Genomic DNA, 8805 nt, shown 5'->3' on the forward strand with positions numbered 1-8805 from the left:
TCTCCTTTTTCTGGGGTTTTGTTAAAGCCCACATGCAACTCCCCTTAGGTTGTAGAATGTTACCTCTGATCAGAAAGAAGTCCAGTGAATGGTGAGTCCTATTTTCAATGTGGGAGTCCTGGTGGGTGCTGTAGGATAAGCACTTGACCACGAGGTCGGTTTGAACTACAAGGCTGGTGATTTAAACTCCCCAGCCACTCCTCAGAAACCCTATACAGGGTTGCTGTGAATCGGAACTGACTTAGCAGTACTCAACAACAAAATCAGCATTTTCAATGAGACATTTCTAGAGTAGTTAAGAGCTTCTAGTTGAAGATTTTTTGCTTTGTTTTGTTTTTAATTTTCTGTGGATTTCTAGTTCATTCCCTCAGTTTAGGGCTGCCAGATTTAGAAAACCAAAAAATAAAGACAGAAACAAACATCATGCCAGATAAATTTGGAATAAAGATAAACAGATTTTTAGTGAAAATTTAACCCCAAATATTCCATGGGATAGATTTCTATTAAAAATTACTCATTGTTCATCTGAAATCCAAATTTACCCAGATATCCTGTATTTTAGCTGGAAACTCTCCCTCAGATCCGTTCTTCCTAGGTGGAGACGTACTGTGAACCCTTACTCTCCTTCCTATCAGAATGGCTTATGTGGGAAAATTTAGGAGCCATGGCAAGTCAGGGCAAACTAGACTTTTCATTCCTTGACCATCACTTTTTTGGAGTTTATGGTATGAATTTGTACCTCTTTCTTTGATTGGCTGTTCCTAGTTTTTTTGGAGGGGGTGTGGAGAGGAGAGGTGAGAGTGGAGGTTGGAGGGGAGAAAAACTATTTTAAAACTTTTGTTTTGTTTTCATTAAGTATTTCAGGAAGACAAGTTTGTGATCCAGCTTGATTTTCAACCCAGAGCTCAAGAAGCCCATTTCTTAATAGAACCCTTTGAAAATTTAAAGGGGGATCCAGTTATAATCCCAGGCAAAAATCTATGGATATCTATTTTCTCTTTTTTCTTCTTGTGAATTTTCTTAGACTACACTCCTCTGAAGTTCCTCACTAACCAAAACCGCTCAAACATCTGCCTGTGTACCCCCAGCCTTCTCAACTATCTCTCTCTTGTTTTTAATCTCTCTCTTTCTCTTCAACTGTATTCTTCAGACTAATCTCTTAACTTTGTGTTTTTTGTTGTTACGTACTGATTTATAGCAGCCCTATGCACAATAGAATAAAACACTTCCGGGTCCTGGGCCAGCTTCACAATTGGTTGCTACACCTGAGCCTTTCGCTGCTGACACTGTGACAATCCATCTCGTTGAGGGTCTTCCTCTTTTTCTCCAACCCTCCACTTTCCCAGGCTTTTCATTCTCTAGTGACTGGTCCATCCCTCCTGATACTATGGCTGAAGTATGAGAGACAAAGTTTGGCCATCCTGGCCTCCAAGGAGCATTCTGACTATACTTCTTCCAACACAGATCTGTTTGTTCTTTTGGCAGTCCATGGTACTTTTAATATTCTCCTCCAACACCATAACTTGAATGCATCAATTCTTCTATGGTCTTCCTTAACTCAGTATCCAGTTTCACATGCATTGAAAATACTATGTCTTAAGTCAGGCACAATTTAGTCCTCAAGCTGACATCTTTGCTCTTCAACACCTTAAAGAGGTCTTGGGCAGCAGATTTGTCTAATTCAATATGTCGTTTCATTTCTTTACTGCTGCTTCCATGAGTGCTGATAGTTGATCGAGCAAAATGACATCTTTGACAACTTCAGTCTTTTCTCCATTGATATGGATGTTGTTTATTGGTCCAGTGGTGATGATTTTTGGTTTCTTTACATTGAGATGCGATCCATATCGAAGGCTGTGCTCTTTGATCTTCATCAGTAAGTATTTTAAGTCCTCTTCACTTTCAGCAAGCAAAGCCGTTATTGTCTGCTTGCTAAGGAAAGAATACACTTTCTTAACCTAGAGGCTAAAATTTCCCTCTCTTCCTCCTCTCTTCTCTACTGTCTCATCTTTCTCTACGCAATCAGTTTTGCAAAAATTCATATTCTCCTGATTGTGAGGGTGGGGTAGCGAAGGATTGAGGTGGGAATAGAATAGAAGAAGATGTAAAGTTGGGCTGGGAGAGGGGGAATATCTTTGAATAGTTTCATGTTAATAATTGGCATGACATCTCATAGTTCAATAGTGGACTTCACAGTTTAGTGGTTGAAAGATCTTAAGTGATTTACTTAGGGTCACACAACTAGTCAGAGATACAGTTTAAACTAAGATCTTTGGGTTCCAAAGCCTTGGCACTTTCTATTTCTTGCATATTAGATGGATGTTGTTGTTGTTGTTAAGTGCCATTGAGTAGATTCCAACTGACAGCGACCCTGTATAAGGTTACTGAGGAGCGACTGGTGACTTTGAACTGCCAACCTTGTAGTTCAAACCGACCCTGTGGTCCAGTGCTTTATTCCACAGTACCACACCAGGACTCTTAGATGGATGTAGTAGTAGAGACATTAGTGTAGCCTTCATAACCTGAGGGCAGATATGGTGGCTATGGTGATTGACTATCCATTATCTGTTCCACCACAAAGACTGATGTAAACCCATTGTCTTCTTCTCACTCTCCTAGCCAGTCGCTGGTTTAGGAGTGGGAAAGTGGTTTACTGGGTCTTATCGGGAAGGCTTTCTGGCTGCTGAAGTAAGAGATATAAAAACAGTCTTCTTCCTCATGGTGTTGTCAAGTCTGGGTGTGATTCCTTGACCTACTGTAGTCATTGTACACTCAGCCTGAGAATTACCCAACACATTGAAGTGTGCGAAGGGAGAGAATCACAGAGCAGCCAAGCATCCATGATGGACTGTTCTTAGGTGTACTGACCTGTTATCTTGTTGTCCGAGGTACCAGCACATTTTCCTACTTCTTAAGCCATTTCAGCCAGTATCTTCTGTAAAGGATCGCAATGGATAGCAACCAAACAGGTATTGCCAAATGGATAGCTTATAAGGACTTCTCAAAATTCATTCAGCCCACTAGCTTTGAAATGATGAAAATTATGCTGACTTTTTTATTTGAGGGATTTGCATTATTTCATATTTGATGCACTAGGTGATATCAATTAATATATTATACAACACCCTTTTAAATTCCCTTAGTACAGATTTGGTAAAATGCATAAACTTGTTCTTGAGTATGTATCAGAATCACCTAGAAGATGGCTGTGCTGTACCGCCAGAGTTCCTGTTTCAGTAGGTTTGAATTGAGGCCTGACAATTTGCATTTCTAACCATTCCCAAGACGTAGAGCCCAGTTAATTTCTAGTTAGATTCTTGTGCAAGCTTGGGATGTATGTTTAAATAATTTTAATCTCTTGCAATATTTTGAGTCTTTCTTCTAGGCCCAGCATATAGTTGATTTTGACATGTACACATGAAAGTCATTTGAAATTTACTAAGGCTGGTTTCAGTGTTCTATGTACATCAGTTATATAGACAGATGGACAGATAGATAGTTGCGGTTAGTTACTCAGATATATGACTTTCTTATGGGCATAGAATCAAAGACTGCTTAGTGCTACCTCATCTTTACAATTGCTGGGATGTTCAAGTCCCTCGTGTGGCTACTGTGCCAGTTCCCTCACTGAAGGTCTCCCTTTCCCTTGTTAGCTCTTTACTTCAAAAAAAAAAAAAAATCTTCCTCCAACGATTAACTGTGGTTGTTACATGCCCTCGAGTCAGTTCCAACTCATAGTGACCTTTTGTAGAGGGTTGGCCTTTACTTCACGAAATAAAATATCTTCCTCTAACAATTGCAAGTTGTTGTTGTTAAGTGCCATCGAGTCGGTTCTGACTCAGAGCGACCCTGTACAGGGTTTCCAAGGACTTTCTGGTGAGTTTGAACAATCGACCTTGCTGTTCAAAACAACCTTGTGATCTAGTGCTTATTCAACAGTGCCACACCAGGACTCCTGATGTTAAATACTGTCAAATTGATTTCTGAGGAGCAACTAGTATATTTGAACTGCCGACCTTGTAGTTTGCAGTCCAGTGCTGATTCTACACCACCACACCAGGAGTCCTGATAGCATGGTAGCTGGACAAGGTTCTATTATGACGTGTAATGTGGTGATTGGCTAATTTTCAGAAGTAGATCACCTTAAGTAATTAGATTTACTAGGACTTAACTGTCTTAGCCTGCAAGTTCTGCTGAAACCTGTTCACCATCCATGATCCTTTTAGAATTTGAAATACTAGTGACATAGCTTTCAACATCACAGTAACATGCTAGCTTCCACATGTGGTAATATGCCAATTAGGTCACATTCACTAATTTTGATGCTCAGATATCCTATGTTATTACTGAGCGTGTATCTGCTTTCTTCTAACAGTGGTTGAGAACCACTAGTCTAGTAAAACATACCTTGTTGTATCCAATCCAGTCTGGTGTATAAGCCTTTCCAGTGCATGAAGTCCTGAGGACAATTGTAAAAACACTGCCTGGACATTTCACACTCACTTTTGTTACTTCTCACAATGATTCCTAGAGAGGGGTTGATTAATCTCATTCTGTCTAGGAAGTAGAACTGGCATCTGAATGCAGATCTATTTGACTAGATGTTCTTTACCCTGAATCCATGCTTATTAGAGACAAAATACTGATCTAGCTAGTACTCACAGTTGGGGGATGGTGACAACATTCTTGTAAAGTTAACTAACACAGGAACTCAGCAAAATAGGACTGTCCATCCAGACCAGAGTTTTGAAAACATGTTTATAAAAAGAAAAAAGAAAAAGAAAATCACATTGTGGAAACTAATATATTAAAGCAGTAAGCCCAAAGAGCTGGGTTCCAGTTCAGGCATCAAGAATGTGACCAGAATCTAGGATTGTTGTTATTTTTGTTGTTTAGTGTTATCGAGCTTGTTCTGACTCGCAGAGACACTCTACAGGGTTTCCAAGGAAGAGCTGGTGGATTTGAGCTGCCGATCTTGCAGTTTGCACATAGTCAGGGCAGTCTTCCTTCAGATGATGGAGAACACTTACTTTTTTACATGGAGGCTAATGTTTAAAATAAAGAGATACACAAGCCAACCTAGATGTATGGGTAGGCCAAGAACTTCCGAATTTAAAAATGTAAAAAGAGTCATAACTTTCCCAAGTCAGAGTCCTCTGATGAAGGAGATTTTGTCTCTGTCAGTGTGGCCATGCATTAGCACAGGGACTTGACATTTCAACCCTCATATTCTTTGTGTGGGTGCAGGGGAATGAGGACACTTCTAGGGGCTGTATCTTGGGTTAAACACAATTAGAAGTGATGATTCTGACAGACCATCATCAAATGGTCCAGCATTAAAGCCAAGCAGGTCCCTGGTAACCATGGGATTAGTAACTTGGTTCATTTTGTGAGCAACTCCATGTGTCTCTCTCTGTGTGTGCATGCTTGCACATACATTAAGTGGCAGCAGAGAACAGAAATAAAAGATTCTAAACAATTGCCCAATTAGCTGTCCTCACAATTATGCGAATGTGACATTTAGTTAAAAACTCAATCATCATTTTCAATTAAATTGCCCATTTTGAAAGCGCCCTCCCAGCTCAGTCTCCATGCCAACTGGTTCTTAGAGTGATGCCCGTTGCTTTTGAGAGGCAGGGCACAATAGCCTCCTTCAGACCAAACTCCAGTCTGTTTTCTTAATTAACCAAGTTAAAACCAAGGAGGGGAAAATTGTGGTGGGGGCTTAGCCAGACTCCCTTCTCAGTGGTATTCAAGAGGGAGGCAGAGCAGGGTTAGAGCCTGAGGAAACAGGGTCACATTGCACATTCTTGAGCAATCAGCTAAAGGCCTCTTTTCAAAGCAGGACGGCTTATGGCCCAGAGAGTGACAATTGAGTCTGAGCAAAATGGCAGTTTCCGGAGATTCAACAATATTACTGAGTGTCCAGACTGGAGTCTTGTCAGATTCCCTAATGATATCCAGAAAACCTGGTCTGAGACAGAACTTACACATTCTTCTTCCTCCTCTGTTTCCAAATGTCTAGTCTCAGGGTCTGACCCACTTGCCTACTCAGGGCCCATCTCTAGGACACACAAGGGCCTCGGTTTTCTTTGGCATTGTTGCCTCCTGGAACCACACCCTCCTGCTGCCCACCCCTCAAGAGAACACAGATCTGAATACAATGCCCCCACCCCTCCCATGGATCATTTTTAACACCTCTGAGTTTAGACAGAAGGGACCAAGGGGACTCAGGATTTCTGGGGGCTATATTTGTAGGTAAGGAGTCCTGGTCATGCAGTGATTAAAGCACTTGACTGTTAACCAGAAGATTGGTTGTTTGAACCCATCAACTGCTCCAACAAAGCAAGATGTAGCAATCTGTTTCCCTGAGGATTTATAACTTTGGAAACCGTCCAGGGCAGTTCTACCTTGTCTTACAAGTTTACTATGAACTGGAATCAACTCAGTGGTGAGGGACTTATTTGTTTTCTTTCTTTTTTGGTATCCACTTGGGCCTCTTCCCAGACAGGCCTCTGGTCTAAGGGGCAGCTCAGACCTCAGAGCTGGGGGAGGGCTCTGCATCTTGTGAATACTTAACCAGTGCAAGTTTATCCGACATGGTGTTCCCAAGAAAACCCCATTAGCCAGCACTTGTGCTCTGGTGCACAATGAAATGGGATGTTCTTAATGGATAATTTATAGGACACATACTGACACTGGACTTTAAAGAGCAAGGGGACTTTCAGATCTGGGGTTGTTTGAAAGTTCTGCTTCTTCCCAGCCAGAGGAACATGGACAGTTACTTAAACCCTCTGAGCATTAGGAGTCTTGTCTGTAAACAGGGAATGAAAACAACACCGACACCGCTGAGTTGTTGTATGGATTAAATGAGCAAATGCCTGGGAAGGGCCTGGCACATGGTAAGCACCTCAAGACTGTATCTAGCATTCCTTTCAAAATGGTGACTCAGTCTCAAAGCCGGGAGAGGCTTCACAGAGGACCCATGAAGTGTCATCCTTCCATGCAGACCGCAGAGTGAAGGCTGAGATGCAGGCTGACTGGGCCCACTTTCTGATCCACTCTCCACATGGCCTCCAGTAGGATCTTTCTGAAAATATAGCTCTAAAGCATATGTCTTGTACTACTTAAAACCTCCAGTGACTACCACTGACACTAGGAGACAGCCTGTGCTTATTGCATGACAAGAGGACACCTGAGAGTCTGTAGTTCTGGGCTGGACTTGATATTCTCAGAGCCAGCAGTCACCAGGGGTCTGGCAGGGATTTGGGCAGAGGCAAAGTGGTCACACCCAACTGAAAACTGCCCTTCAGGGAGAGGGCCTGGGGCTTACAGGGATCAGGAACCTGGGAAAGGAATGGAAATGGCAGTGACTGGAGGCGACATTGCATGATCTCAAGTTGGGAGTAGGCAGAAGTCACTGTTGATCTTGGGATGAACATGGAATGCTGACCATCCTCTGTGCCATTGTCTTATCTCCTGGAGTGTGTGGAGGAGGTGTGACAGGGTATGCCAGCACATAGGGCAGCTTCAAAAGCTGACTGGTAAGGGGAGCCCTCAGCATCAGCAGCGACGATGCTTTTGGTTGCAAGTAACAGAACCCCATTCAACCAGGCGTGGAGAATAGGGATATTTGTTGCCTCCCAATCTTTAGAAGTTCAGAGACAAGACAAGCTCCAGGTGAGGAACTACCAGTGACTCAACAAAGTTGTCAAGAGTGCAGGCTCTTCTTGTGTCTTGTAGGTGACATCCTCCTGAAGACACGTTTCTCCAGGGCGTTGAGATAGCTGCCAGTTACCTACTTCATTGTGAGGGTAGAGGAGAGCATGAGAGACCCCTCCTTCAAACACAAGATGGTTTTCTGGGCCAATGTAAGGTATTCCAAACCCACAGCAGTTGTTATGGAATACCATAGTACCCCTCTGGAACTGGGTGGTCCTCTGAACAAATCTGAAACACCATTAGAAAGAGGGCAGAGGAAAAATATGGGTTGTCTACAACACTGTCCTTATAAATACACACTTCACATTAGCATATAGTAAACACTACCAGGTCTTGGGCTGTGACATCCACTAACTCCTTGAAGACGCAAGACAACCTTGAGAGGTAGGCAAGGATTATTTTACCCAGTTGACAAAAAAGGGTCCAAAGAGGTTAAGAAACTGGCTCAAGATCACACAGGTGGAGGAGCAGCAGCTACCCCTTTCTTTCACCTGCCTGCCCCTCAGAGCCTGGGAAAAGTCTAGTATCCTATGGAGGTCCAGAGAAGCAGGCTGATTTGTTGGTTTTCTGTATAACTGTACAGAGCTTTTAACATAGGAACGACCTGGAATATAGACATCCTAGAACTTTGCCCGTTGACTCCTCCATACCCCTTATCCGTAGTCAGCCAACCCGCTATCCCATGGCACTTTAATCCTTTCCTATCATCGTTCTGCTTCCTTTCTCACGTTTTCCCTACCCAGCTTTATGTTACCTTTATCCCAGGACTCCCCACAGATCCCAGTCAATTAGAAAGACATCCCAGTGTGGACATGACAGACAAGGAAGGGGAGAGCAGGAAGAGATATTCATGAAGAGAGGAGGGGTAGCTCTCCCCAAGCCAACATGACATTGAAGCCCATCTGAGTATATCTGGGCAAATTGGGCCAGGTATTGGCTGAGGGAGATGCATTTCATTTAAGATAAACATGCTGATCTGTCCATTGGAAGATGTGTTTCCCCAGTTGACATTTGGTGCAAAGTAAGGGCCTGGAAACAGTACTTTGAATGAGCTTACTTTCATAGCAGCTAAGGGGTAGAATC

This window comes from Chrysochloris asiatica, unplaced genomic scaffold, assembly GCF_000296735.1.
Source record: "Chrysochloris asiatica unplaced genomic scaffold, ChrAsi1.0 scaffold00028, whole genome shotgun sequence".
NCBI classification, from domain to species: Eukaryota; Metazoa; Chordata; class Mammalia; order Afrosoricida; family Chrysochloridae; genus Chrysochloris; species Chrysochloris asiatica.